Source organism: Motacilla alba, chromosome 11 (assembly GCF_015832195.1).
Source record: "Motacilla alba alba isolate MOTALB_02 chromosome 11, Motacilla_alba_V1.0_pri, whole genome shotgun sequence".
NCBI lineage: Eukaryota > Metazoa > Chordata > Aves > Passeriformes > Motacillidae > Motacilla > Motacilla alba.
The window spans coordinates 2919326-2945377 of NC_052026.1; the positions used below are offsets into that span (position 1 = coordinate 2919326).

General features: G+C 42.4%; 1 protein-coding gene across 4 annotated transcripts in view; it reads right to left on the reverse strand.

The window, feature by feature from the left end:
• The window catches only part of CHST8 (carbohydrate sulfotransferase 8), a 187789-nt gene that overhangs the window by 149914 nt on the left and 11823 nt on the right, over positions 1 to 26052 (reverse strand). Inside the window, exon 1 of one of the 4 annotated variants that reach the window (XM_038148216.1) lies at positions 553 to 607. The exons of the other annotated variants lie outside the window; for them this stretch is intronic. The gene's annotated coding sequence lies outside the window, so the exon portion shown is untranslated. Of the gene's footprint in view, positions 1 to 552; positions 608 to 26052 lie in introns of those variants that run through there. 4 annotated transcript variants of the gene reach the window in all.

Below are 26052 nucleotides of genomic sequence, written 5' to 3' on the forward strand. Positions count from 1 at the left end.
ATTGCTAAATTGCACAATCACAAACCACCTGTCAATGAATGTAAATGCCTAGTTCACACATACATGGCAAACTTCATTTCTCATGCTGTGTGAGGTTTAGCTGCTCTTCCTGAGGCTGGGAGCAGTCTGGTGCCCCAGAGCAGAGTTATTTATTCAAAGGAGGCAGCAGGATATCTTTTGGAAGCAGGGATTCAGGAATCAGCACCTTGTGTACTGTCAGATGATCAGGTGCTGAGCAGCAGAGATCAGCTTGGGCACTCCTGCAGCTCTGGTTGTGCCATTTCTGGGAGACAAACTGGGGCATCCCTCTGGTGCTGTGCAACTCTGGGGAGGTGCCACTGTCCAGGTTCTGTGCACAGAGAAATGTGGCAGTGCACGGGCACAGCCTCAGCGGTATCCTACCCTTGATGGCCTGTCCCCAGCCAAAGCACCACTGCTGGGATTGCCAGTTCAGAGAGAGCTACTTCTTAATGCAGAAATGGTTTTCCAAGTCAAGATTGGCCCGACAGCAATAAAAACTGCCTGTTAAATTCCAGCCCTCCTGTAGCTGACCTGGAGAAATTTCACTGAAGATGTTGGCAGCTGGGAGATGCGAGGGGTTTGTTCTTCTGTTGGGTTTTGTTTTGGATGTCCTGAAAAGGCATCATAATGAAGCACTTACTTTCTGCATTACTAAGATAATTTTACTTGTGTAATATAGTTAGAGACTGGGATAGTGATACGGGGCAAATAGTTGAATTAAGAAAAAGGGAATATTATTCCTACAAGAATATAGGGGAAAATTTACTATTATTACTGAAGTGATCTCTTCTAGATCCATTAGCTGCTTCTAGGAGGTGTGTGAACGCAGCTAATTCTCACTCTGCAGCCGAGCTAAGCGTGTGTTTCCTTGCTTCAAAGCACTTACAGAGACAAAAGGCCTTCAGAGACTGAGGGCACTCAAGTGTCCAGTCTGTTTTACCCCTGACTCCTAGATCAGACATATCATAACATTTATAGAAGCAAAGATTGGATTTGTAAACATTATTCATATTCACCAGCAAAGCAAACTTTTATAGGAGTTTTACAAAAGTAGAGATGGAGGTGCTAAAAGTCATCTGTCAGCATTTCTTGGAAATAGGAAATGCAAATCACTCCTAAGTATTATGCCCCAAATCCTCTAGCTTCTTTAGCATAGAAAGAAGTAGGAAACTACTAATCCTGAGGCTGCTTCCACTCATTAAATGTTCATCTTTGGGTGCTGTATTTTCTATCACTATATTCAGGCTCATGTATCAATAGAACAAAAACTTTGATTTTTCCCTGAGGTTTGGGAAGGGCAAGTTTGTTTCCAGGTGATATTTCAAATCAAAACATTTTGTCTGGCTTATATCAACTTGATATATAATCATGTTCTTCTCTGTGTAATAATAGAAATTGTACATTTTGGAGAAAGGTGAAATACCAACTTTAAAGTTGAAACTGTTCAAAATATCCTGCTCCTGAAACATCCCCAAAACCCTCTTCTGAAAAGATCTGGATTCAAATTTTCCCTTCCTATGGGGAAAGGAATTAAACCTATTTTGATCAAATCAATGGAGAGGTTGAGGGTTTCTCCAGCTCTGAAATCCTCTTAAATTTGGAATTAAATACTTGAGGGGAGAGGGGCAACTCAGCCTGGTGTCCTCAGGACCACAATGAAGCCTCACCCAGGGGGCTCCAGTGGGTATCTCCTGAGCACTGCCAGATGCACAGACCAGTTCAGCAGCTGGAATTCAGGAAGGGAATGCCCTGTGTGACTTTGTGCAGTGCTACTTTACACTCTCCATTTTCCTAGAGGAGAATCCTCCAGAGGCAGGAGAATCCTCCAGAGGCAGGAACTGGGTCAGTTCGACCTACTGAGCTTGGGACCAGCCCAAGGAGCTGGCACCTCTTCCCCCTGCTGCCTAAGCAGCCTCTCCTGCATCCCAGGGACCCTCGATGCACATGCTGAGCTGACCATCTCTGCTGCTGCCACCAGTGCACTCCAGCAGTGTGGCAGCAAATTAGGCAGAACTTATTGCCTATTAACAGCTCCATTCTCCAGTCACTGGTGTCATTACACATCTTGGCTTTCAGCATCTCTTCCAATTATGCAAAAGGGGGAATTCTGGACAGGATGAGATTCCTGAAAATTACAGGAGCCTCTTTTGCTCACCTATACATCAATCCATTTACCCAAAAGAGTGTGGAAAGGAGGGTAAGGGGCTTTCTCTTACTCTGGTGGAACCTTGTTTTGTCAGGTATTTGTGGGTCCAGTTCTACTCTCCCACATACACCAGTGTTGTCCTTTGAACCCACACAGTGCTAGAAGGAATATTAAAGCCATGTAATGTGCCAAAGCCTGAATTTCAACATAACTGCAGAAAGCTGTGGTATTGTTTTATGTGGCTGAAGTCGAGAGTGGTAATGTATGACCCCTTTTCCCCATTCCAAAAGCCCTGGCAAATCTGCTGGAGCTGCTCCTCTCACTTCCATCACACATTGCAATAGGAAGTGGGCACTTCTGGTTTCCACTTTCATCTACCATTTAAGACCAAAAGGGACAGCACTCAGTAAACAACTAAAATAATCCTTTCAAAGTCAAGAAGATTTCTTTCCTATCTTTCTGGGTGCAAATTGTAGCAGGCTTCATGTGTTACTAATCTCCTCAGTACTGCAGCAGGGTCTCAGCAAGTCAACACACACCTCTCCAAGATCCTCGAGGACTTATAATTCTATTCCTAAACTAAAACATAATCTCAAAAGCAGTTTCCCCTTGAAATGAAAAAAGTTTTTACTGTGTTTCAAATTACCATCCAACAGGAACTGCACAGTGCCAATGTAAACAGTGAGTGTCAATAATGAACTTGTCCAGCTTTTATCCACACGGGAGGGGAAGGCACACAATTTGCACAGCAGCCCAACCTTTGCAGGCACTGCCTGGCAGCAGGATTTACAGGCATGTTATCCACATCCAATATTACATATAGAAATATGCTGTGTGGAGAACACTGAACTCTTGTAAAATACAGCAGAAAAGTTCTGGTTATTCAGCTGCCCACTTGGTTCTCATTACAGCCCAGTTTGAAATGCTTCCCTTCCCTCCACTTGCCTCAATCTCTCTTCTATTTAAAGTAACTCTCACATCTTCAAAGGGTTTTTTAGATTATTGTGCTTTCATATAACAGTTATATGATATTATACTCTTCTTCAGTTGTATTGCTTCGTTTGTCTATTCCATAGTTTTCCTGGGTATTTCAAATGAAAATGTCTTCTTTCAGAAGTTCAGTGCACCTGGAATAAGCTGGATTTCCAAGGGTACCAAACAAGTGGTTACCCCAGGCATCCTTCCTCCTTTATGTCAGTATGAAGCAAATGTAAATTTGAATTTTTCCTTTACAAATTAATTTTTCATTGCAGTTTTAGGTGTGTTGCGATAAGGAGGAAAAGATGACAAAACTTAAAGATTTTATGACCAGCTGATATATATGTATATAAGAAGTTAATATGTTCCTTTCCACTGGGTAAAAGTTTTACTCCCATGCCACACCTCTTGATATCACAAGATTTTAAGTAGTTTTTATAGCAATAATTTTGAGTGGTTTTATGTATATCTATGTGTGGGCCCCTCTTCCTCAACATTATGGCTTAACTTTACCATATATAATATGTAGTTCATGTAATACAGTGCAGAGGTTTATGATTCCTCCATGGTATTTCCTTTTTCTAAAGGACGAAAGTATCTGAAACAGAGAATCTGTGTCTGGGAGTCATAAGCTAGCAAAAGAAAAAAAATAAAGGGAAAACTGAAATGGTTCCTGTAACCTAGAACTTAAAAACTTTTGTCACCAGTGAGGGTGGTTTTAATTGTGGAAACAAAATACACCAAAATTTCTGCAAAAGCAGAAGGAAAACAAGCTCCTGACTCACACTGTGTGGGTTTGTGGTGATGATCTTCTAGAGGAAGAACAAAATAGGTCTCCTAACGTTGAAATGGCACGTGTTGCTGTGGCTGTGGAGAGGGTTCCTTTATTGACTCTAGCTCCTTCTGTAATGGTGTACATTTGACTGTTCTCAGCTAATACTGACTCTTAATGCTTCTAACCATGATGAGTAATTTGCTTTCTTCCTAATTAAAGATCTGTTTATTCAAGGTGCCTTTTCACTTAGACTATGCCTGTATGTCAGAGCTGAGATATTTTCTCTTGTTTTTGATTTGGGCAGTTAAAACAAAGCAGTCAGTTGAGAAGGCATATTCTATCTACATCTAGATCTACTTGGGAAACTGGTTTTGTCTTTAAAATGCCTTTTACATTTTGATGCCATATGAAACTTTTACCCTAGAATAAAACAAACTGAAACAAATATTTGCATTTTATTTTGAAGTGCAATTTCTAAACAACAGGAAATAGGATTTTTATTTTTATTCAGTCATTCTGTTACTGCAGCATATAAAGGGAAGCTGCACTGAGTGCTGAAGGGGGAGCTGGCTGGGTGTGCAGAGGCACAGCTGTGACATGCCACCACCTATATGGGCTGGCCCAGACTGAGTCCCCTCCTGCTCCTCGTGCCTTGTGGGACCAAGGGAAGATCTGCAAACTGAGAGATCTCCCAGGTGTGTATGAGGGAAGAGAAGGATCTGGAAACTTTTCCATCACTTTGAGGAGTGAAATGGTTCTGTGTGATGGTGAGTGAGGGCAGGCGCATGTGGAAGCTGTAGGGCTGCAGAGAGGCAGAGCTGTACCATTCGGGGTAGAGAGTGCCAGCTGCAGAGCAGTGTGAGGGAGGGTCTACTGGTGTTATACTGGAGCACTGCTCACACAGGGCAGTGAACATTTGCTCTACCCTTGCACCCCTTCATTCCTGAAAGCTTTGCCTTTTGCCAAAGTCAGCTCTGGGGAAGGGGTGGAATCCCAGCTGCAGCACAGCCATGCTTTGAACAGGAGAGCACAGCTGATGACAGAGCAGGGGAGAGGGACACAGCTGTGCTCAGAACCGGGACCCATTCCTTAGGAGGTGCCTGCACCAAGTAAGCCTGGCTGGGTGAGAAGGGAGCTGCAAGGTTGTCTGTGGGTCCCGTTTATGCAGGGGAGCAGACACCAGTGTGATGGTCACTGTACAAGAACTTGGACTCCTACATGTGATACACTTCCAGTAATATTGTGAATATAACTACATGTCCTTTTCTGCAAGCTGCTCTGCACCAGAGTTTCAGACCCTGCACACTTAGAGCAGCCAGAGGAAACACATGGATATCAGTGCAACTACTCAGCCTTTTAAACAGAAGGTGATTTTCGATATTGAGCTGTAATGAGAATCCTGAATAGGTATGAAACCTCTTTAAAATCAGTTCTGTAATGCTGGTACAGTGGGAGAATATTACTATTTGATTTGCTGTTATTCAGTTATTTTTAAGCACATTTTGTGTGATTTGTAATAAGAAGAGATAAGGCAAGTAGCTGCTAGGCATACCCATGTGCTGTGAATATCAGAGATCACTAAATGTCACCAGCAAACTTCCTGTTGTTCCACTGATGCTCTGTAGGAATGGACATACCCTATTGACTCGACACAGGGTTTGTAACTCCATCATTCTCAGCTTCTGCATTCAGTGACCAGAAGGTATACACAGTTTAAAAATTTCAGTCCTTTCCTCCCTCTTTTTGCTGTGGTGTGGACAGGCAGAATGGTGCCTGCTCCAGGAAACGGAGCGACTGTCAAAGTATTTGTGACACAGAGGGCTCCTCCTGGGGAGGCACTGCAGCCATTCTGGCATGGCTCCCCCCAGCACCACTGCTCTGGCTGGACTGCTGAGACACCAGCACGCTGGCGACTTGGGCCCTGACACTGAAGCAGGAAATCTAATACAAACCAGGGATCTTTTCCTGTTTGGTGTGGGCAGCCCTGTGCCACACAGGGTTATTCACCCCTTCCCTGTGCCATCTCTCCTGTGGGCTGACACTGATCAAATTCTGGCCAAGGGCTCAGACAACATCACTGCAAACTCAAATTATCTGCATTTGGTACAGAAATCGAGGCATTCACACTCAAAAGTACCTGGAATGAACTAGATGGAAATCTGGCTGGAGCTAGATGATCTTTAAGGTCCCTTCCAAACCATTCTATGATTCTATGGCTGAAGATCAAAGCAATTATTATTAGTTTACTGTAATCACTCAGATTTAATGGTTCTGTAGAAGGTACCAATAGTATTGGGGTTTGACTGTACACAGTGTTTTGTGCCTAATCCTTCTGTGCAATTTCCACAGGGAGCCGTCCCACATAAATATTTTTATTAAGCTATCCAAATTTAAAATCAAGACCTTAAAAATAAAATAGTTACTGACCTTTCAGCTCATTTATAATTAAAATCTGTTCTAATGTTGTTCACATAAATAATAGATAGCTGTTTTCACAGATCAATGCCTTCTCTTGCTTTATAAGAAACATTTTGAAGTAAAATTACTGTGCCTTTAAGTTTAATACAAAAATTTGATGTGTTAGCAACTATGGGCTGATCTCTGTACATTTTTCAACTGTAAATTTCACTTTAAAATACAAACAATTATTAATATTGATTTGGACTAAAATAATATTGAATTTCAATATATTTTTGCCTCTTTTATGAATTACCCTGCACAGTCAGTGTGATTATGATGAAAGAGTATTTGCACGCTCAATTTCTTTTCAGCGAGAAACCTTGAAGAGTGCTAGTTGTGTTCAGGCTGATAATGATAAACACACGCATTCAAGGAAAATCAGACTACCTTAAAAATCTCAACTGAAGCATAATAAATTAATATTTCATCCTATATACGCAGTTCTCATATCAGGCTAGCTGAACTTTCATTATTAACAAATACTGAGCATTTGCTTAGAATGCAGCTCACTGCCTGAGCTCTGTTTTGGTTGTGCATCGCATGCAATTACAAAATTATGTCAATCCATCACTGCAATTTCCTGCGACTGAGCAAAGAGATGAATGCATTCATGTCCTAGGATGCTGTAAAACACCAATATATTTAAGTGCCATTAAACCCATGTTTCTGCGCTGTGGTTGGAATAAACATTTCATAGCTCCGGTGATGGAGGGATTTCCGTTTTTCTTCTGATCTCAGCTCTAATTTCAAGGCTGGTTTGTTAATTGCTTACTCAGCTACCCCAGCACCTCTGCAGAGGCCTCACCTCTGGGTCACCCTTCCCCATGGCCATGGCTGTGGCCAGCAGGGTCACTCAGGCACCGTGTCCTCGTTACACCCACAGGAGCGGTGCCAGGGGGTCTCCGAGAGCCTGCGATGTGTGGGCAGTCATCTCAAAAACACAAACTCTGTTCCCCAGGGAAAGCAGGTGTATTGAACTAGGACAAAATGTCAAAGCGACATTTTTGTAGAAATGGATTTTCAGAAAAATTTAATTTCTTGGGCCCTGAAGTAATGTTTTCATTGTGGGTGGCTGCTATAACCTGGAGAGCTGTGCAGCAAGCCTGGGAACTGGCAAAGGTTCACCGGGAATGTGGAGGGCTCTAATCCTCCCCAGTTTGTCCTGCTCCCCTCCCTGTGCAGCTGGCACATGCCAGGAGGACAGAGAGCTGGGGACTGCTCACCTTTCTGCCTGGGAAGCAGCTGTTAAACTCACTTTTTGCTCAAAGTGGAACTGGGGAGTGTGTAGCAGGCCGCAGCTGGGCCAGCCTTTGTTTTGATTCTCCCAGGGAAAAATGTATTTTTAAAAATTTTCTTTTTCCACATAGGAAACACTGGTTGTGTGAAAAGGGCATTTTCTTGCTGAAAAACCTTCTGCTGGAGAATTCCCCAACCAGCTCTTTTTCTGGAACTTACTCCCACAGACTGAAAATAACCCAAACTTGGTACCTTTCCAGTCATGTTACAAAAGCTAATGTTTTGCTAGAGTCCCTGGAGACAACAGAGTTGTGCTACTTATATTAAGAAAGGGGTAGTGGCAGCTAGCAAGTGCCTGCAGGACTGGTTTGAATGCTGCTGGCCCTTAATTCAATCACAGGTAATGAAAGATTAATAATATGGCACTTAACCTTAAATAGTGTTGCAATTACTTTGATTATGGAATAAAAACCAGAAAGCATTTATGACATTTACTATTTTTAAACCTCATTATTTTGGAGAGTGTCATTCAAGAATTTTGAACACTTGAAATCAGTAAAAATGAAATGCCACTGGTTTTTCTTTACCTGACTCAGGTGCTCTCTAGTGTGATTTCTCCCTTCTATGGGTAGAGCAGTAGGTAGGTGACAGGAAGTGCCCTTGAGTTCCTTCATTTGGGAGGTAATCTTGTTTCACCATTTTATGCTCAGATGCCCACAAAAGTGTAGTCCCCTCTCTGTTATTTTGTATGGTGTTTTATATAGTTTTGTGGTTTTGATTAGAGCAAGTCAATTTTCTTGGCCAAAATGGATTTTTAACAAAATGTTACCTTTTTCAAAATGTATTGTTAGGTCATAATTTTGTAAGGGATGCTTTCCTCCACAAAGATAAATTCTGTGTCCCATATTGCCAAAACTAATATTGGGAATATTACTATAATTTCATAATACATACATGTTGCATAGTAAACATATTGACAGAAAACACTCTTAAGGAGACCAAAATGTATTGCTACAAGACCCTGTAAGGGGCTCCAGCCTCTGGGAAAAAACTTGGAGCTGTATCATGTTGCCACACTAATTGCACACCATAAAACCTCTCAGCAGAGAGAAGTCTGGTTTTTAAGAAGGAAGAATAGCCTTCCTTAAATTTCCCTAGGTTTGATCCAGGTCCTGCCCAGCCACTCCACACGTTTTAGCTATGCTAAGGTAGGATACACACCAGATTTTGTGTCTTCCAATCTCAGCAAGAACGGCCGACAGAGCCAATTCTACGCTGCCGGACAGCGTGGTTGGGTTTAAGGAGGAGCGAGCTGTGGTGTTACGTTTTAGTTAAATGGCATGCTCTGTCTCAGCCCTCGAAAATGTACGGTTTATTCCAAGCTGTGATCCTCCCCTGCAGTATCATGTGTCTGGAATCCCATGGGCCCAAGTCTTACTCCGTGCCCACTTTGAATCTCCCTGTTAAGCTGTGCGAGGGAGACCAGGCTCTCTCTTGGTCCCTTTTCTCCTGAGGCTCTCCCTCTCTCCCCCTTCTCCCTCAGCAACCATGCTGCTCCCGGGGGTGGGACCCCCAATAAACCCTCATCTAATCAGCACCCTCAGAAGCCTTGTGGAGTCTCCTTGGCTGCTGCTACCAGCGAGCACACAGCTTAGGGGGCCCCCGGGGACCCCCAAAGGAACAGCAACAGCGAGCGTGTCGGCGCTGGGGCGGTGGGCTCTGCTCACAGAGAGGGGCTGCTGGCAGCAACACGGCTGAGCTTTACTGGGGTGCGTTCCCCAAGGAAGTCCTCTCACTGGCCGGGTTTTATCAAGTTCACTGAAAGCAACTTCTATCTCCTTAGTAACTTTTCAGACCGATGCCTCTACTCATCCTGGCAAGATGAAAACATCCAGAGCCTGAGATCTTTACCTTTTCTGTTCTGCTGCCTCATCAGATGACACTTCATGGTTGCGTGACTCCGATAGAGGAAACACAGTGTAGGATTTGAGGAAAACACACTTTTTAAAAAGTCAAGTCAGGCTGCACATTATTTCTACCCCACTTGCAATTAGCAGTGTGTGGGCTGATCACTAGCACTAAGCTGTGGCGGGAACGAAAACTTCACTGTGCTGCTCTGGTGTCACATCTTGCTGTACAAGTTTAATTTGACAAAGTGGAGAAGCCAGCAGAGGAACTCCTGTGGTTCCAGATAGCAATGTTGCAGCTCTGCAGCCCTCTTCAGGGCTAACAGTGACTAGAGTTTATGTACATGCACCACAGGGAAAACGACAGCTTTGCCCAAATACTGTCTTGCTGTGTGTGCCTAAGAGTGGCTGGACCAGTGTAAGATCCCCAAAATACTCAGATGGAACAGGGATGTTAAGTGCACTATTTCAGATTTTATTCTGGCTTTACCCAGCTCTCAGTCCCTTACTTTTTCTTCCAAATTGTTCATTGATTCAGATTTTATTGATTGTTCCTACAGGTGAATTTTGCACCCTTTTAAAGTAGCATCATGACTGTATTATTGCTAAATGTTGACAGCAAAACAAGCAGGTCCTGACACCTCTTCAAACCCTTAGTTCTGGTTTAAACACACTTCCAATACACACTGTGTGGCAAGGACACTTTAGAGCCTCTTTCCCACATAACTAAACTGTAACTACAAAATCATAATTGTGTGTAAAATATTGGAGATCAGTAAAACAAAGTGAATCAAAAGCACTGAGACTAACTGTGCATCTTATGGCTAATGGTTGTGATGCATTTGTGTTTCAAGGACCTGCTCAAACATAAAAAGAGCTATTTTGGTTTGAACCATTAGTGCTACCTTCTTTGTCACCTCCATTTATCTTTTATCCATCTTGCCTCATCCTTTTTTTTCTATTCTGTATATTGAGCAACTGTTCAGGTGTTTAATGTCAAAGCCATTAAAGGGATAACCCACGGGACATAGGAGACAATGTAAAAACAGCAAGTGTAGGTAGTGAGCAGCAGCTGTGTGGTGGAGGAATTCCCAAGCTGAGTGTGTATATGGGCTATTTCTAAACTGTTCTGAAAATTATCTAAAAAAGTAGCCTTATTGCCATAGATTTATATATCTGTAGAGCTATGCAGGCCCTCAAACAAAAATTAGGAATCTATTGTTCAGCAAAATAAACAACCCCCCCAATGTGAAGACCTATCTGATGTGTTGAAATGGTTGAGCCATGTCAGCAGCATCACCTGACCCTCCCTCCTGCAGCTCTTCCCAGTTTAGCTGCAGGAAAACACGAAGTTGGGCAAACAGGTCCCTTACTGCTAAATGTGGCTTGTATTACACACTTGCATGAGCGGTCACTACTGACTGAACCAGTCACTCCTAATGATCAACACCGTCTCTTCCCCTCACACTTACAACAACCGCCGAACCCAAACAACCTTATCAGAGAATACACAAGCTTGCAAATGAGATGCTGAAGCATAGGGTAGCACAGAGTGCAATAGAGATGGACCTCTCTGAACTGGGTGCTTGTTGTTTGGCTGAGGTGCCAGGGAATAACTGGAGGCTGCACCTCACAGAATGAGAAGAAAAGGACTAGCAACTGTTTTCTTGTGCCTTTGTGCCTCTTGTGCCTGTGGATTTGCTGCCCTTCCAAATGTTATGACTAATGCATAAAGCATTGCTCCTCTCCAGACACTCAACTTTTTGCTAGCTCAAGACTTAAAAACAAGCCATGAATCTGTCTGTTGCTGCAGGTCTCCAGGCGTGTAACCTTTACTGGATATGCCATGCTGGCATTCGCTGTCTCGCCTGCGCTGTTTATCAGCCTCGCTTACTTGCTGGGAGTATTGCAGGCTTGCAATCTCTGAGAACCTTCTGGGTTTACTCTTTGCCGTCCTCCCTCATAACTACAAATTAAATGGGGAAAGGATCTCCTGGAGAAACAGTTTAAAAGAGCTTAGGCAATTTCGTGCTGAATTTCTCTCCTTGGACCTTTATATATCATTGGTGTATCTTGCAAGACCCCTCTGGGGTTTTGAAACTAATTTTCCATCATCATTAGCGAGAAACCTACCCTCCTCTTCTTTTCATTAATGTCTAACGCAAGACTGAGAAGAAGTTCTGAATGTGCACACTCTTTTTAACTTGATGATGCCATATGCAAATAATTAAACAAGGCACAGAAGCAATGATTAAAAATACTACAAAACTTCCTCATTAAACTAAGCAATTATCTGCCAGAAGAGAGACATCTGAACCCTCTCACTCCACACACGTGATAAAATCTCCACGTCTTGCAGCTGTTTAATTTTTCCCCAAGAGGAGGAAAAAATCACATTTAATTACCATCAAGGGTGAGGACAACATGGTGGGTGCATAGATGGTGACATTCAGTTTGTATCCATCAGTGAGGTGGCTGTGACTTTGCACGTGATCTGTCTGATATTGCATGCAAGGGCACAGATGTATGCAAATTCAGTGGAAACATTAATTGAGTTCCAGCTATGTCATGTGCTGCTGTGCAAAAGAAATGGCTCCTGAAACTCTAGGGCTATGATTTGCTGTTTGGTGGTGGTTCAACTCAAGAAGTTAATACTTGGAGCCATCCCATCCTGTGTGCTGCATGACATTGGCATGGTGTCTTTGAGCTGTCCTCTCACTACTTGGGTAGTGAAGTGAGCCGAGGAAACAGATTCAGCAAAGGAACAGTGCATCAAAACAGATTGGCACTGAAAGAAAGTCATATTCGTGGAGATACATGTATTTTCAAAGCACTAAACCAGATTAAATGCTCCATGTTTTGTTCTTACCGTACAGTTTATCTATTTCATCACCTGCACCGTTCCTGTCACTGTAATAGCTGAGATTTTCACAATCTGTAGTTGTGAAAACAATGCTGTTCCTGCTTTTTACAGAGGGAAATCTGGGGCAGAGGAAACTGAAGAACCTGACTGCAGAAGTGGGAAATTTGTGGACAAAAAGAGGATGAGTTTGGACCTTCCACACTTCAGGTTAGTTTTCCAGCTACTGAATCATCCTCCTTTTCCTTAGGTACAGGAAAATAGTGAAAAAAGTAGATTTTTTTTTTTTAACAAGAAAATTTGAATATGCAAATTGGAAAATGGGAATAGATTTTTTTTTTTTTAACTTACGACAGAAGGTGTTTAAATCTGCCAAGAACTTCAGTCAAGCAACTGTTTTGTGCTAGTTGGGATGTAGGTTAGTGGTTTCAGCAAATACACAGATAATTAACTGAAACTCCTTTTGTTCTAGCCGACAACATAAAAGCAATGAGAGAAAGGAAAAAAAATCACAGGGGAGTTCTGTGGCATCTTGCAAGGTTTCCAGTGCAATATACATAGAATTACACTGATGAGCATTTCCAGTGCTAATGAGGGGATGCCAGACTGACAACACCAAAATCTGATGGTTTTGCTGAAAAGGAACAATATGAGAAGGAGCAGCAAAAATTCCCTTTTCCAGGAACCAGTGAACAGTTGTGAAGGGAAGGCCACAGACACCGAGTCCCTCTTCCCCTTTCAGCAGTGGCATGGCCTGCAGCACTGGGACCCTGAGGTGGCCAAGGAGAGGCTTCTCAGGGGTTACCAAGGCTGTGACACAGAAAAGCAGTTTGTCTGTAGGGAAGGGAATCTAAGCTGGATAACTGTAATACATAGCACTGTATTGTCATTGCATATTATCTGCAATATATGACACATAATAATTATGTACTACATGCAATATATAGCAAGAATATCATGGACATCCCTCTGGAATGTCCCTGCAGGTGTAAATGTGTAGGGAGGGTCTCTGGTCAGTCAGGGCTGTGAGGTGAAGGGTCTTACCAACTTGTAAACTCCTCTCTTCCTCACTCCCTCCAGCAGTTGGTAATGTATTACTCAAATACAGTATTAATTTAGTGCAATACTGAAACTTGTGGCCAGCAAGATGTGAATTAATGAGGACTCTCCCAGAAAGTAAGAAGAATCTTAACCCAGCTTCTCCAGAGAGCACACTGAATCATATCAGGTTATTAGTAAAATTATCATTGTCCTTATTGTAATGGCAAAGCCAAGAGCCATTTATTTAACAAGAAGTTTTATAACAGAAGAAGCAGTGGCTGGTCTGTGAGGTGCCCTGCAACCCTTTTAGGTGAGATCCTGAAAGGTGTTTTATGTTTAGGAAGGTTAGCACGGCAGGGTAGACAGTGCTGAAACTTCTGGAGAGGGTTGGGAGGTGGAGGTAAGGTGTGTTTAACAGGCAGCAGCAAAAATACAAAATCACTTCTGGCAAAGGAACTTGCTGAGTTATCTTGCTGCAGCTTTGTTTGCCAAAGAAGTTGTCCGTAAACCCTGCCATCATTAAAATTCTTCACGGTGATAACAGCACTTTCCCCAGAACACTTTGTTGAAGCTTGCAAATGGAATTATCTGCTATGACTGCTCTTTTGAGCAATGTAAATCTTCAACAACAATCCTAAGTAAACCTGTGATATACAGTGCATGGAACACCTATTTTTATAAATATCTCTGCAGAGGAATTCTAGAGATAGGAAGAATAAATTACAAGCAAGAGAATGGCAATTTAAAACATGCTCTAACCCCGTTTGCTCCTTGGCACTGGTCTACATTAACTTATCTCCAGCCCCTGGAAAGGCAAAAGTCACAGATTTTACTTACATAACTCAGAGTTTCTAAATAAGAAACAATAAAGAAGTGAAGCTTTGCAGAAAAAAACCCACATAAAGTATGTACAAGAAACACTACTTTAGCCTCTGTGGCCAGAAAGATACCAGCGTTGGGAGTAATGTGCCATTTTAACACAGATACAAACATTATGACCCGACTGCAGTACAAATACCAGGCGCCCCGCTGGGGAAATCATATCTCTTTTCAGGTGAGGGACACCAAATGACTCTCTGGTGCCTTGTTAAGAGCCAAGTGCTCAGCACCTCACCATGCACAGGACAGCTGCCTTTCTGCTTTAGGCTATGACTGCTCCCCAGGGATCTGAACTTCCCTGAATTTGGGTGTAATCCTAAGATGAAGTACTTCTTAATCTAATCCTAAACCACTACTGCATGTAAATGTCCAGAGCTGAAATCACTGCCTGGAAAGCAAAGAAAATGTTTAGCAATGGCTCTTTAAGCACTCTCCGTCTTATACTTTACAGCCTGGCCTCAGCTCAGTGAAATTTGGGCAGTTGAGAAAGGACCAGAAAGTTTTGCCATGTCCCATTGCTGTAACTCAGAAGACTGCTTCATCTTGCAGCATGTACAGGAACTGGAAATTAGTGTTTCCCTTCCATTTTACCCTAGCCAGCTCTTCTCATTCTAATGCTGCTCATTCTGGTGAGTTCTAGGATGGGCCAATTTGGGCAGGCAAAAGAACCTATAAAGTTGGCCTGGGATAATGATGGTCTGGGTGTCTTCTTATAAAGCAGGTGACAAAAATAATAGATCTTATCCAGAAGGAAAAGTTGCATTGTGCTGTCTAAAGGAGATTCATAACTATAACTCAGTAGAGAGGCTGTGATACTGTTACACTGAGTTAGCCAGTACAACTTTCTGTGCTCTGCTATTGTACCTTCAAATTAGTGCAGAGCAGGTATGATCAATCCAGTCATGTGCCATAGAGCTGGTATCATTTTCTACCTGTCTGGGAGATGACTTTTGTCACCCTGGTTATATAACTCCTACGCTGCTGCTGTGCCTGCTAGATGTGCTGCTGGCAGGGAAAACACACATATCTTTAGGCATTGGCCATGCTGAAGGATGATTGGGGTGAAATATAGAATTATTTTTCAGGATATCCTTCTACTTGCAGCAAATAAGCCATACCTACGGATGTTTTAATTTTTCACACTATACTGCTGTCCTGTGTGGCCCAGGCTTTGTAACTGCTGTCAACTCAAATGTCAGTTGATATTTATTACACCAGAACCAGAGCAAGGAATTCCTAAAGACCTTAAGGAAAGCATATTTAGTTTCTCATGCTCAAGAGAAATTTTGGAATAATTCCAAGTGAGGAAAGAAGACAGAATAAAAATTTTTAACTTTCAATGAGCCATATCTGCACATACACATTTCCTGTGCTAGAATGACATTTCAAGCGGATGGGATGTGACCAACTCCAAATTCCCAGAGAGGTAGCAGAACTCTAACTCTCTTCTGCAATTCAGGGCTTTAACAACAATACTTGTATTGTGTGCTCAGTTAAATTGCCCTTCCCAGAGGCAGCGCTCTGGCCTGCTCCGATGGCACCAGCAAAATGCCACCTGAGAGAGAGCAGGTGAAACGCATTCAGGTCCACTGCTCCCCTACTAGCAGCCTGTGGGTATTGCTGTCACCGAGAGCATTCAGAGTCCTTGCAAGGGCTGGGGTGAGCGGATCCCTTGTGTTTGCTGCAGCCCTTTCCAGCAGCCCCGGGCCCGCTGCCGAGGCCTCGGGCCGGGCGCGGCCGGGGCCGCTGAGGGGTGCAGGAGACGGGCCCAGGGCTGCGGCCGGGAGTGTGCCCCAGGAACCGCATGGGAACAGGCAGCTGCACGCCGTGGTAACAGCACAAGCACGGGGGTGGAAGGCTGAGATTGCAAAAAGGAGAGTGAACCCCAGGTAGGGGAATAGTGCCCAGACAGTAAAGCTAGTGAGGGAAGAAACCAAGACTAGGGGGATGCCCAAAGTAGGAGACTCCAGTGGTAGGAAGACGAGGGGAGAAAGCTGTGGATATTGTATCCTGACTCTGTCCCCCCAGGCCAATCCCATTCCAGCTCGTTTTTTCTCTCTCTGGTGTGGAGTGTGATGGGGCAGGCTCTGCTCCCTGCCGGTGCGGTGCTGAGGGCTCTGCGCTGCCAGGCCATGGGCAGCCAGTGCCTCCAGGGCTGGGCCTTCCTGCCATGGCGGATTGTGGTGGTTCCAGCTGTGGGTTTCTCTGGGTCTGGATTCAAGGCACTTGAGACAGTAATTAGTGTTCAGACTCAAGTGTTTATTATTTCTTATCAGTCAAACAGTCTCGCTATTGTGAGTTTGGCAGCTTTTCATTAGAAGGCACAAAATGGCCAACAGTCTCTTGTTACAAGGTCTTTTAAGACTAAACTGTCCAATTAAGAACTGACACCCAGATTATTTTCCCTCTTAACCCAATAACTGATCCCAAAGAGCCCACAATGGGGGCTCTTTGCCCAATTACAAAATGCCACCGAGACCCATGAAGAAGGAGGAAGAAGAAGAAGAAGCATGAAGAAGAAACCCAGGACAACACCCTGTGCCCTCCAGCTTGCTTCCATCCACAGCATACTAAAAATCCCAAAACCTAAATTTCTCACCAAGTGAGGCACCTAAACTACTCTCTATAATCTATTTCACACTTTTGTGGATTCCAGTCTATCTTGCAGTCTAGGAAACTTTCTCCATGAATGAGGGTCAAAGTCAGTGCTCCCCTGGGGGTCAGGGCACCCCAGAGCAGACAGAGAAATATTCCCGGTACCCTGGGTTTCCACAGAAGATGAGCTCTGCTAACTGCCAGTCATGTTCTTGGAAACATTTTTTAGTCTTTTGGACTGAAATGTGCAACACTGTATACTTCCCTGCTAGAAGGATATATCCAAGCAGGAGTCAGTAACAGCCCCAACACAATTGCCTCTTGTGTGGGAGGCTCTTGAATCCTTCCCAGTGTTTATAAAGTGTGTGTAAATTAATGAATGCATTCATTACTAATAATGACCCAAACATATTAAAAGCTTTAAACTACACACTTGAAAGAGTACTAAGCCTGCTACCAGAATGAAGTCTAAGGGCTCTCAGCAGCAAAGTGCAGTAGAAAACTGTGGCTGAAAGGAACAGATGTATAAAATGAATGCTTTCAGTGTGCTGAACTAAAATATAATTTAAACACATACAGAAGACATATAGACTGGCTTTCAGCAACACAACCCCCTGAAACACCTGTACAAGTAACCTTGTTTTGGATCAGCAAGGCTTATTCTATTTATTAAATCAATAAGTGTAAAGCCCATAGACCATTTTAGTTATCAACCTTTTCCAAATGAATATCCCAAGCATTTCTAATCACAACCAACTGAATTTCATTATTTTGACCTCCTTCTTCTTTGACTGGATCAATAATGTCTGATGTAATAATTCATCAAATTATACTGGGAAAATTATTGATTCTTCTTGTACACATTAGCTGGGAGAAAAATATGTCAGGCTCTCACTTTAGCCTAAATGGCTTCCAAGATTTAAATTAAACTGCATTTGGTATTTGTATGAAGGATATTAGCACTGTATGTAAAACAAATCACTGAAGCTGAAATGGATGTTTTACTTGCCCCAGTTCCCCTGACGCTTTTATGGCACCCATCACTGCAGTGTGTTTTTCATACCCTAATTGCTTTGTGAGATCTCTGCTCTGCCTCCCACCCCGTGCACTGGTGCAGCATTCAGCAGTGCTGACACTCCTCCTCCTGCCTCTTGGGGAGGCTCAACCCGAGGCCAACTGGAGATTTTATTTAGTTGAGAGATGTAGTAGAGAAGTAGGAGTCTTTCATGTAAATCCTGGGTGTTCACAAAAGGATCAAAAGCTTATGTGTATATGATGGTAAGGGGCAGGATTAATATTTAGCCATGCCACATTTTTAGGTGTTTAGGGGTTTATTAGTGAAAGCAGTATTTGAAAGAAGACAGTGAAGAAAACTGTATGTTACAATATGCTGTATTTTCTAACAGTACTGAGCCCATGAACTACCAATGGCAATTCATTTACAAATATCAAACTTGTGGAAATCCAGCCAATTTTATTTCTTAATACCTCGGTACTGATAATTTTGCGGGGGGAGGGATGTGAAGATAAAAACACTAAAACAATGTGCTGAATCATTAAGCCGAATGAACCATCCCTTCCCCCTGCAGCTGTAATCTGTCACCGTATCAGTTACCTATTGCATGTGTTGAAATAGCCAACCGTAGTTTCTTTTTCACCTTTTGTTTCAGATGAAGAGACTTAAAAATTGCAAATGTTTCTCCCCTTAGATGCAAGAGCATAAATCACGAGTAATACTGAGCTCTCTGCCTCATATTGATTCTTTCGTGAACTAAGCCAGATGGGTTCAGATATGAGCATGATCTAATATTCCCCTTAGCTTGATTTATAGATTTCTTTGTGCATTACCTGACCATAAATGAGTCTTGCATTATTTCTTGTGTGCCTGTCAAATTAAAGAAAAATACTCTCATTGACCTTTCAACCTGGGAGAAAAAAAATGAGTCAGAGACATTTTACTGCATGTATTACAGGGATCTCAGTGCTTACATGCCAATTAAGAGTGTGTGATTATGAAAGAGGTCTGGCAATTTGTGTTGTGTGTAATGATTTCATTTTCCTGTAAAGCACGGAGTGGATGTACTGACAGTAGCATAAGCTACATTGCAAATAACCCTGGAAGAGAGAAGAAGAGGAGAACAATTTGGCACAATTCATTCCTTAATTTACAGAAACAAGCACTGATTGCAAGAACTGAAATGTTTTTCTGGAAGAAAATAATGTTCTTTAAAATGTGGGCCCAGCAAGTGGAATTGCTGAGCCGCCGCCACAGACGCGTTAATTCCAACGAAGGGAACAGGAATCGGCGTCAGCTGACCCCAGAGACCTCTTCTGGGAGCAAAATGAGCTTCATATGTATGAAAAATAATGAGCAGTGTGCCACCAGCTTATCATTAGGACACAACCTTGGGCTCTGGACTTGCAACCAACTTGAGTGGGAGACGCTGAGCTTTGTCTGAGCAAAGAGCTCCTGCTTGACCTGCAGGGACTGACCTCAATGACCCCTCCCCTCCTCCCACCGTTCTCAAGCATGTTTCTGCAGCCTAATAAGCCTATTATCTCCTCTGCATTTATTTGCAAATAATGTTAAATGTAGCAAAACTAGGCATTAAAAAAAAGAAAATATTTCCATCTTTGCCATTCTTCAGTTTTTTGACCAGATGAAGTATGGTAAACATCCTCAGAAGCTGCTCAGCAGACCAAATCCCTGTCATGCTCCTATTCAGGTTGTATCTCTATTCTGTATCAGGAGATGACATTTTCAGTAAGAACAAAATTTTACCTTCTGCCTTCTAAGAAATAAGACTTTTTAAATAAGTCTTTCTTTGCTATGTGAGCATGCCGTAAAACCTGGCTGGTAGCCCTGGCTCTGGAAACAGGCAGACCTGTGCTCTCAGCTCTCTTTTCCAGGTACCCCACTCCCATGTGTCTGTGTCACCAGAAAAATCCTTTTTTCCCCCTATTTCTCTCCAGCTCAGATATGTTTAGACTAGCCAACCTGCTCCTACAAATGAAAATAGCTGTTCAGGAATATTAATGTTCCTTTCCAAACCGTTGTTAAGGTCACTGAAACATGAACTACCCCATTTCCTGACTACAGTCTTTATTTTATTCTTACATGGCTCTGCTGTGGCAAGAAAGCTTTTCTTAACACATCCAATTGGCCAAACAATGAAGTGTTTTACATCTGCCCAGGGATGCAGCTGAGCAGTGTATCTGTTCTGGGGGCCAGTGTATTCAAGAAAGAAGGTCATAAGTATAGATTTTCTTTGGTTTGGATACTTTATTTTAATTCCCGTGGCTGATCACATTTGTTTATTTTTATTACCCTAAGCTTCCAGTCCCCGAGAATGGGATCTGTGGTGCTAAAGACACTTTTATTATATATGAGACTTCAAGTGATAGTCTTTGCCCTGAGGAGCTCACAATAAAAATAAGCAGGCAGATAGAGAGATAAAAGACATGATTCAGCATCAGATGTAATTTGCTGTATGAAGCTGATCCAATTGTATTTGAAGGATTTATTTTACACATGAAGAAACTTAGGCACAATGAAATTAAATGACTGGCAGAAAATACCACAGAATCCATGGCAAAGTAAGAACCAAACTTTGATTGTCCCATAGCTCCCAGGACAGCCCTTCTCTTTGAAGTAGAGGGAATTATTTAAGCATTAAGTGTACACAACTACACATGCTTTACACCCCAGTTTGTAGAATTTTTACTGGTCTACGCAGTTCTGCCACCCAGCAGGTTTTTTGTGTGTTTTTTTTTTTAATCCCTCTGCTGTGCATAAGGCTGGCACCATATCTTCTTTGTGAGCTGTTCTTATTCAGAGATACTCTTGATGTCTAGCACAAATGGGGCTTCAAAGAAATGTTTATTGCATAAAGACACAGAAAATACACCTAAATTTCCTATTCTGGTCAGTATATTTATATGATAAGTATTGTGGTGATAGATCAAAATGCAGTGATTGCTATTCCCCTTCACATGGTGATTTATAATTGTGGATTTACATCTGACTAAAAGACTCTTCAGTCTGTCTGGCTTGCATGGTAATAACAACAGGCTCTCCTCAATATCCTTTTAGTATGGCAAAGCTTCTTCACTTTAAACAATTCCATGAACACACAAAAGGAAAGTTAAAAACCTCTTGCAAAACATAAAAATAATAAAGTACAATCAGTGAAATCCTAAATTATAATGATAACTTTATCCAGTGTCAGCTACAGACACTTACTGACTACAGTGTTTTAAGAGAAGCATTTCTACACCTGGTAAGCAAAACAAACAACAATCAAACAAAACAAAAAAAAATGAAAAAGGGAAAAGTGTCAGGGAAAGAATATTCAAGAATTTCTTAATAGAATTCAAGGGCTAACAGCAGAAGAAAACTATTGACCCTGTGATACTATGGAGTTTTATTTTACAGAAAAAAAATAGGATGCTGTAGGCTCAAAACATCCTGCTCCCTTGAATAACATTTCTCAGTCTGGGAAGTATAAACATCCACGAGTCACCTTCATGTCTGTATACTATAAACAATTATCTTTGGTTCCCTTTGTTGAACCCACTAAAGGGTTTTTATCTTCAGTTGCCTGGAAAAACAAATGTTCAAGGCTGAGGGCTGGTACCTTGCTCTTGTTATGAGCTGGACTATGGCATTCTTATTTAAAAAGTAAAACAACAGACCGACCTGTGAGACCCTTACAGGGGTCTGTATAATGAATAGGATCTTAAAAACAGACTGCTTCTGGAGGAGTTTTCTGCTGGCATCAGGACTGCAAATTTCTTCCTGCTTTGAGGTTGGTCATGGACAGGCTGTGAATGTGGTTCAGGCTTCTAGGGAAGGGAAAAGCTGTAATCTATGCATTTCCTCAGAACTCTCCTCCCTACTTCAGTATTCCTAGAGCTTTCTTAAAACACAGGTCCTAAGAATTTGTTCTAGAATTAAGTATTCGTTCTAGTCCCAGAAAGGCTGAAAACAAAGAAAGCCAAAATTTGCCTCATGTTCCTGCTGATATTCAAGACCTGAGCCACCCACACCAAGAATCCTTGCCGTCTGTGACACCCTTCAGGGGGAATATGCTGTGCTCTCCAGGTTGTCTCTGCACAGCAGTAAAATATCCTTTTTTTTTTTTTTTTTTGCTGGACACACACTGCCCTTATGAGGAGATAACCTGAGTTGAGCTTTTTTGGAAGTATCCATCACTGCAGTCCAAGCAATAAATCCTTCTCCTTGTCCAGCAGTTTATTCCCTAGTAGAAACATAGATAGTGACAGAGAAAATCACTGGGATCATCTAGTTTATCTCTTGCTGGGATAAAGATGGCTTCTTGCATTCATTGTCTTTGCAGACAATACCTCACCCAAAATTATCACCTGACCTAAAGTCTGACAGAGAAATGGAATATTACTAAGACAATCCCTGCTCGGGTGCCTGGTTTATTGCTTGTGCAGCAGCAGAGAATGAGTACAGCTTACAAGATAAAAAGGAGGAAGAACTGTAAGCCTTTCTCCTTCCCAAGGATACCATTTCAGGGGAGATGGTGAGGGAAGGGGAAAACAGAGCATTGTGTGTCTGTGAGCAGAACTGTCCTCAGAGGGCACTAATCTGTGAGAATTGCTGGAAATCACTAGAAAAGAGTAAGTGTACTAGCGGTATCTAGGAGGGTCCCAAAGGACTCCCCTTTCCCTAATCCAGGGGATTCTCTGAGAAAGGACAGGGAAGCCTTCCCCATCTCTTCCCCCATAGCACTCCCTATAAAGGGAAGAAGTCACAAAAGTGTTGATGTCTTTTCTTTTAAAAATGATAAAGAGGATGATGCCTCTCAAGGCTATGTTCAACAGCTGGAAGCCACAGTTGCTCCTTAGGACCAGACCCACTAAAAGAGGATTTTGTAATGTCAGTTGTTTTTTACGGCTTCCCATGCGCTCTTATACCACAAGTTACAATTTCGTTTCCAGAAGGTGTTTGTTTTCATAACATTCAAGGTGACTCTAGGACAAGACCTAGAGCAGTGAGAGGGAAAAGCAAGGCTTTGCCATACTTGACTGATTCAAGGTCCAGCCTGTGGGAGACTCATCCTGTCTCTGCCACCAGGAATTGCTGTGAACTGTTCCCATCCTCCTTGGTGACCTTGAGAGGACACTTTAACAGCCAGGCAGCCTTCTGTTCTCCATTAATCCTTGGAGCATGGATGCCAGCTCCCCTTTCAGCTCATCTGGCTTCTTACTCCTATATTTGGGTCTCAGCTCTAGGTCTTGAATTTATACCTTCCCCTTGCACCCTTTTTCTCCTTTGCCTCATGTCTGTTGGGCCCTGCCTCACCAGGGCCCCTGGACAGCCCAGATCCCTCTTTTCTTGCCTTAAGCAGGTGCATGGGCTGCTGTCTGCCTGATTTTATTTAGTGTATTTTGCGGTCAGTGTGGGGCTGGGACGGGATATGCTGAGAGCAGTGTCAGATGCAGGTCAGGAGAGGCAAAAGCAGTGAATGGACTGCTGTCTCACCATGGACTATGTGACAGGCTCCTTGGGCTCTCCCTGCCCTCTTTCACCCTGCTTTGCTCTCCTGCTCCTTCGGCAAAGAGCACAGCCTGTTCCCTGGGTTATGGACCAGGGCTTGTGCTGAGGGCCCAGACAGGATAAACCATCCCTGTCATGTGCTGAAGGATGGCAAAGACCTTTGTGTTCCTATTGCATCAACAACTGGGTTAGGATGGTCAAACTTTTAAACAATCAACTAAAAAAAAAAAAAAAGGTGATATTTTGGCCCAGACAAGGTGGAGAAGGACATGAGAGGCTCTTGTTCTTGGGACAGACAGGAAATACAGCTTTCCGAATCAGTTTATTTTGCTTATGATTCAGCACAGGATTTTACCTTCCCTTTTGGAATGTTGTCAGCACACATGGACAAAAGACATGGTATTTTGGTACATTGTGGTATTTAGAGCAGCCACAAAATATTAGAATCCAAATTGTATCCAACTATCATGTGATTATATGGCAAACTTGCATAGCAGATCCTCTGTGCCATACTCAGCCCTTGACAGATCTCTCAAAGGCAATATAAGTGATGAGCTCCTATTTAGGAACTGACAAATTTGTGTGGATCAATGATTATTAAAAAGAAAATGTCATTAAAGGGGACAGTTTGGTGCAGTATCATCCAGGAACTGTCAATGTCTGTGCTGGGAAAATTAAAACAAAGTAATCCTACAACACATATTTCAAATATTTTGAATTTAATAATTAACTAAAAGACAGATGCAACAGACCCTTTCCAAAGTGCATTTCAGTATCCATTAAAAACAGTGATCATCTAAAAGCCAATTACTTCACCGTAATTTTTGCTGAGGCTTGCTGGGATCTTTAATTTATTAAGTGTTTTATGAACTATTTGTTGGTTTTTGATTTTTTTAAAATGAAGGTAGCAACTAATTAAACATGAGAAACTTTATTCTGAATGTAAATAAAATCCAAATGTTTTGTTTTGACGCTTATAAGAAAAAAAAAGTAATTTTTGTATTCAAAATAAATTTGAATTTTGAAGATTTCTGTTTCAGTGATAAAAACGAAACACTCGAGTTGTCTTTTGGACAACTGAAACAATTCTTCCCCTTACTGATTTTGTTTCAACCTCTGAAAAGAAAAATTATACAGAGCCCAATTCTTCTGGCAGGAAGGGGCTCTGCAGATGTTGCTTTTCACTTGGAATTGTCCTGTGAAGCTGTCATGGCTCTGCTGAAACAGAGTGAGGTGAAGTGCCAGTGAAATCGACAGTATTGCTACAAATAAATATTTATGGAGTACAAAGATAGGAGACATTTTAGAAAGTTTGTCCTGTCCTTTATGTCAGCAGTCCTCATGTGCATTGCTGTTAATAGTTATTGGAGGGGTTTTTATCAATAAGTCAATGTAGAACTGTGGATTAGTTATTTTAAAAACAGTATTATTACAGGTATTCTTTCTCTCATGATTTTTCAGAACTGAGACCCTAATTGCAAACCCATTACAAGCCCAGGACAAGAAGAGCCAGTGGTTTCACAGAATAAAGGAGTAAGCAAACCAAGGGACTGGTTACAAGTGCTGGGGGAGTACAAGGCAGAGGCTGGGAAAGCAGTGCTACTTGCTGGGTTCTCGTGTTTGATGAGGGACACCATCCATGCCAGGGAATGGCACATGTGCAGAAATCCAATCCCAAGCAGGTCCACAGAGCCCAATGTGCTACAGTGCAGGAGGCTGTTTCCATCTTTCAGATCTTTGGCATTGTTAGAAATCTTAATAGGGCCTCATTTTACAAATATATGTTCAAATACCTCCCTTCTTCTCAACCTCCCTGTTGCTCTGGGGAGCTGCAATTCTTTCACCATACAAAGATCTCACTCCCAGGCATGATCTCCTTTTCCATGATGGGATAAAACTTTTCCTGAGGCTTTTTGCATTTCACATTTGCGTAAAAAAAGGTGTAGATTTGTTATCTAGGGAAAGCAACAAGGTAAGAGAGGCAGTGCTGGGTGGTGGAAGCTGGCTCGGCCCTGGGGTCTGCAAAGGAGAGCTCAGGGCAGGGTGGGCTGGGATTGGCAGCTCCTGTGGGATGCTGAGCTGAGACAAGGGGAGATTCATCAGTACAGCCAAATCACAGTACCCAGGCTAGATCAAAATCATCTCGGTGGAGTGTTTCTGCTTTCACCAAACTGAATTTCCTTCCCAAGAATTTTGTATTTCATGACAAGTTTTAAAACTGAGATTTTTTTTAATCTTAGAGAAAATCCCAAACTTAGAACTTCCCATAGGACAAAAATTCATATTTTGGTGATAAATCACAGGAAACTATGCTACTGGAGAAATTGAATGTCTGGGGACAGGTACCTGATAGTACTTTCCAAAATGGCAGAGACCCTTACACATGGCACAGGGATAATCCTGAGGACAGACCTGCCTCTGTTACCTGTGCAGAAACTGGACCGAATTCCCACAAAGATTGAACTTAGGAGCCTTTATAACCAGTTGCCTTCTTCAGTCTTACTGCTTTCTGTTGGTACCTTGGCAGCAAAATGGAGAGTTATTTCATATATTTTCATTTGCAAAATTAAATTTGGAGAGGAGAGGGATAATTTCATAAAGTAAACCAATATAAACAAAAATAGC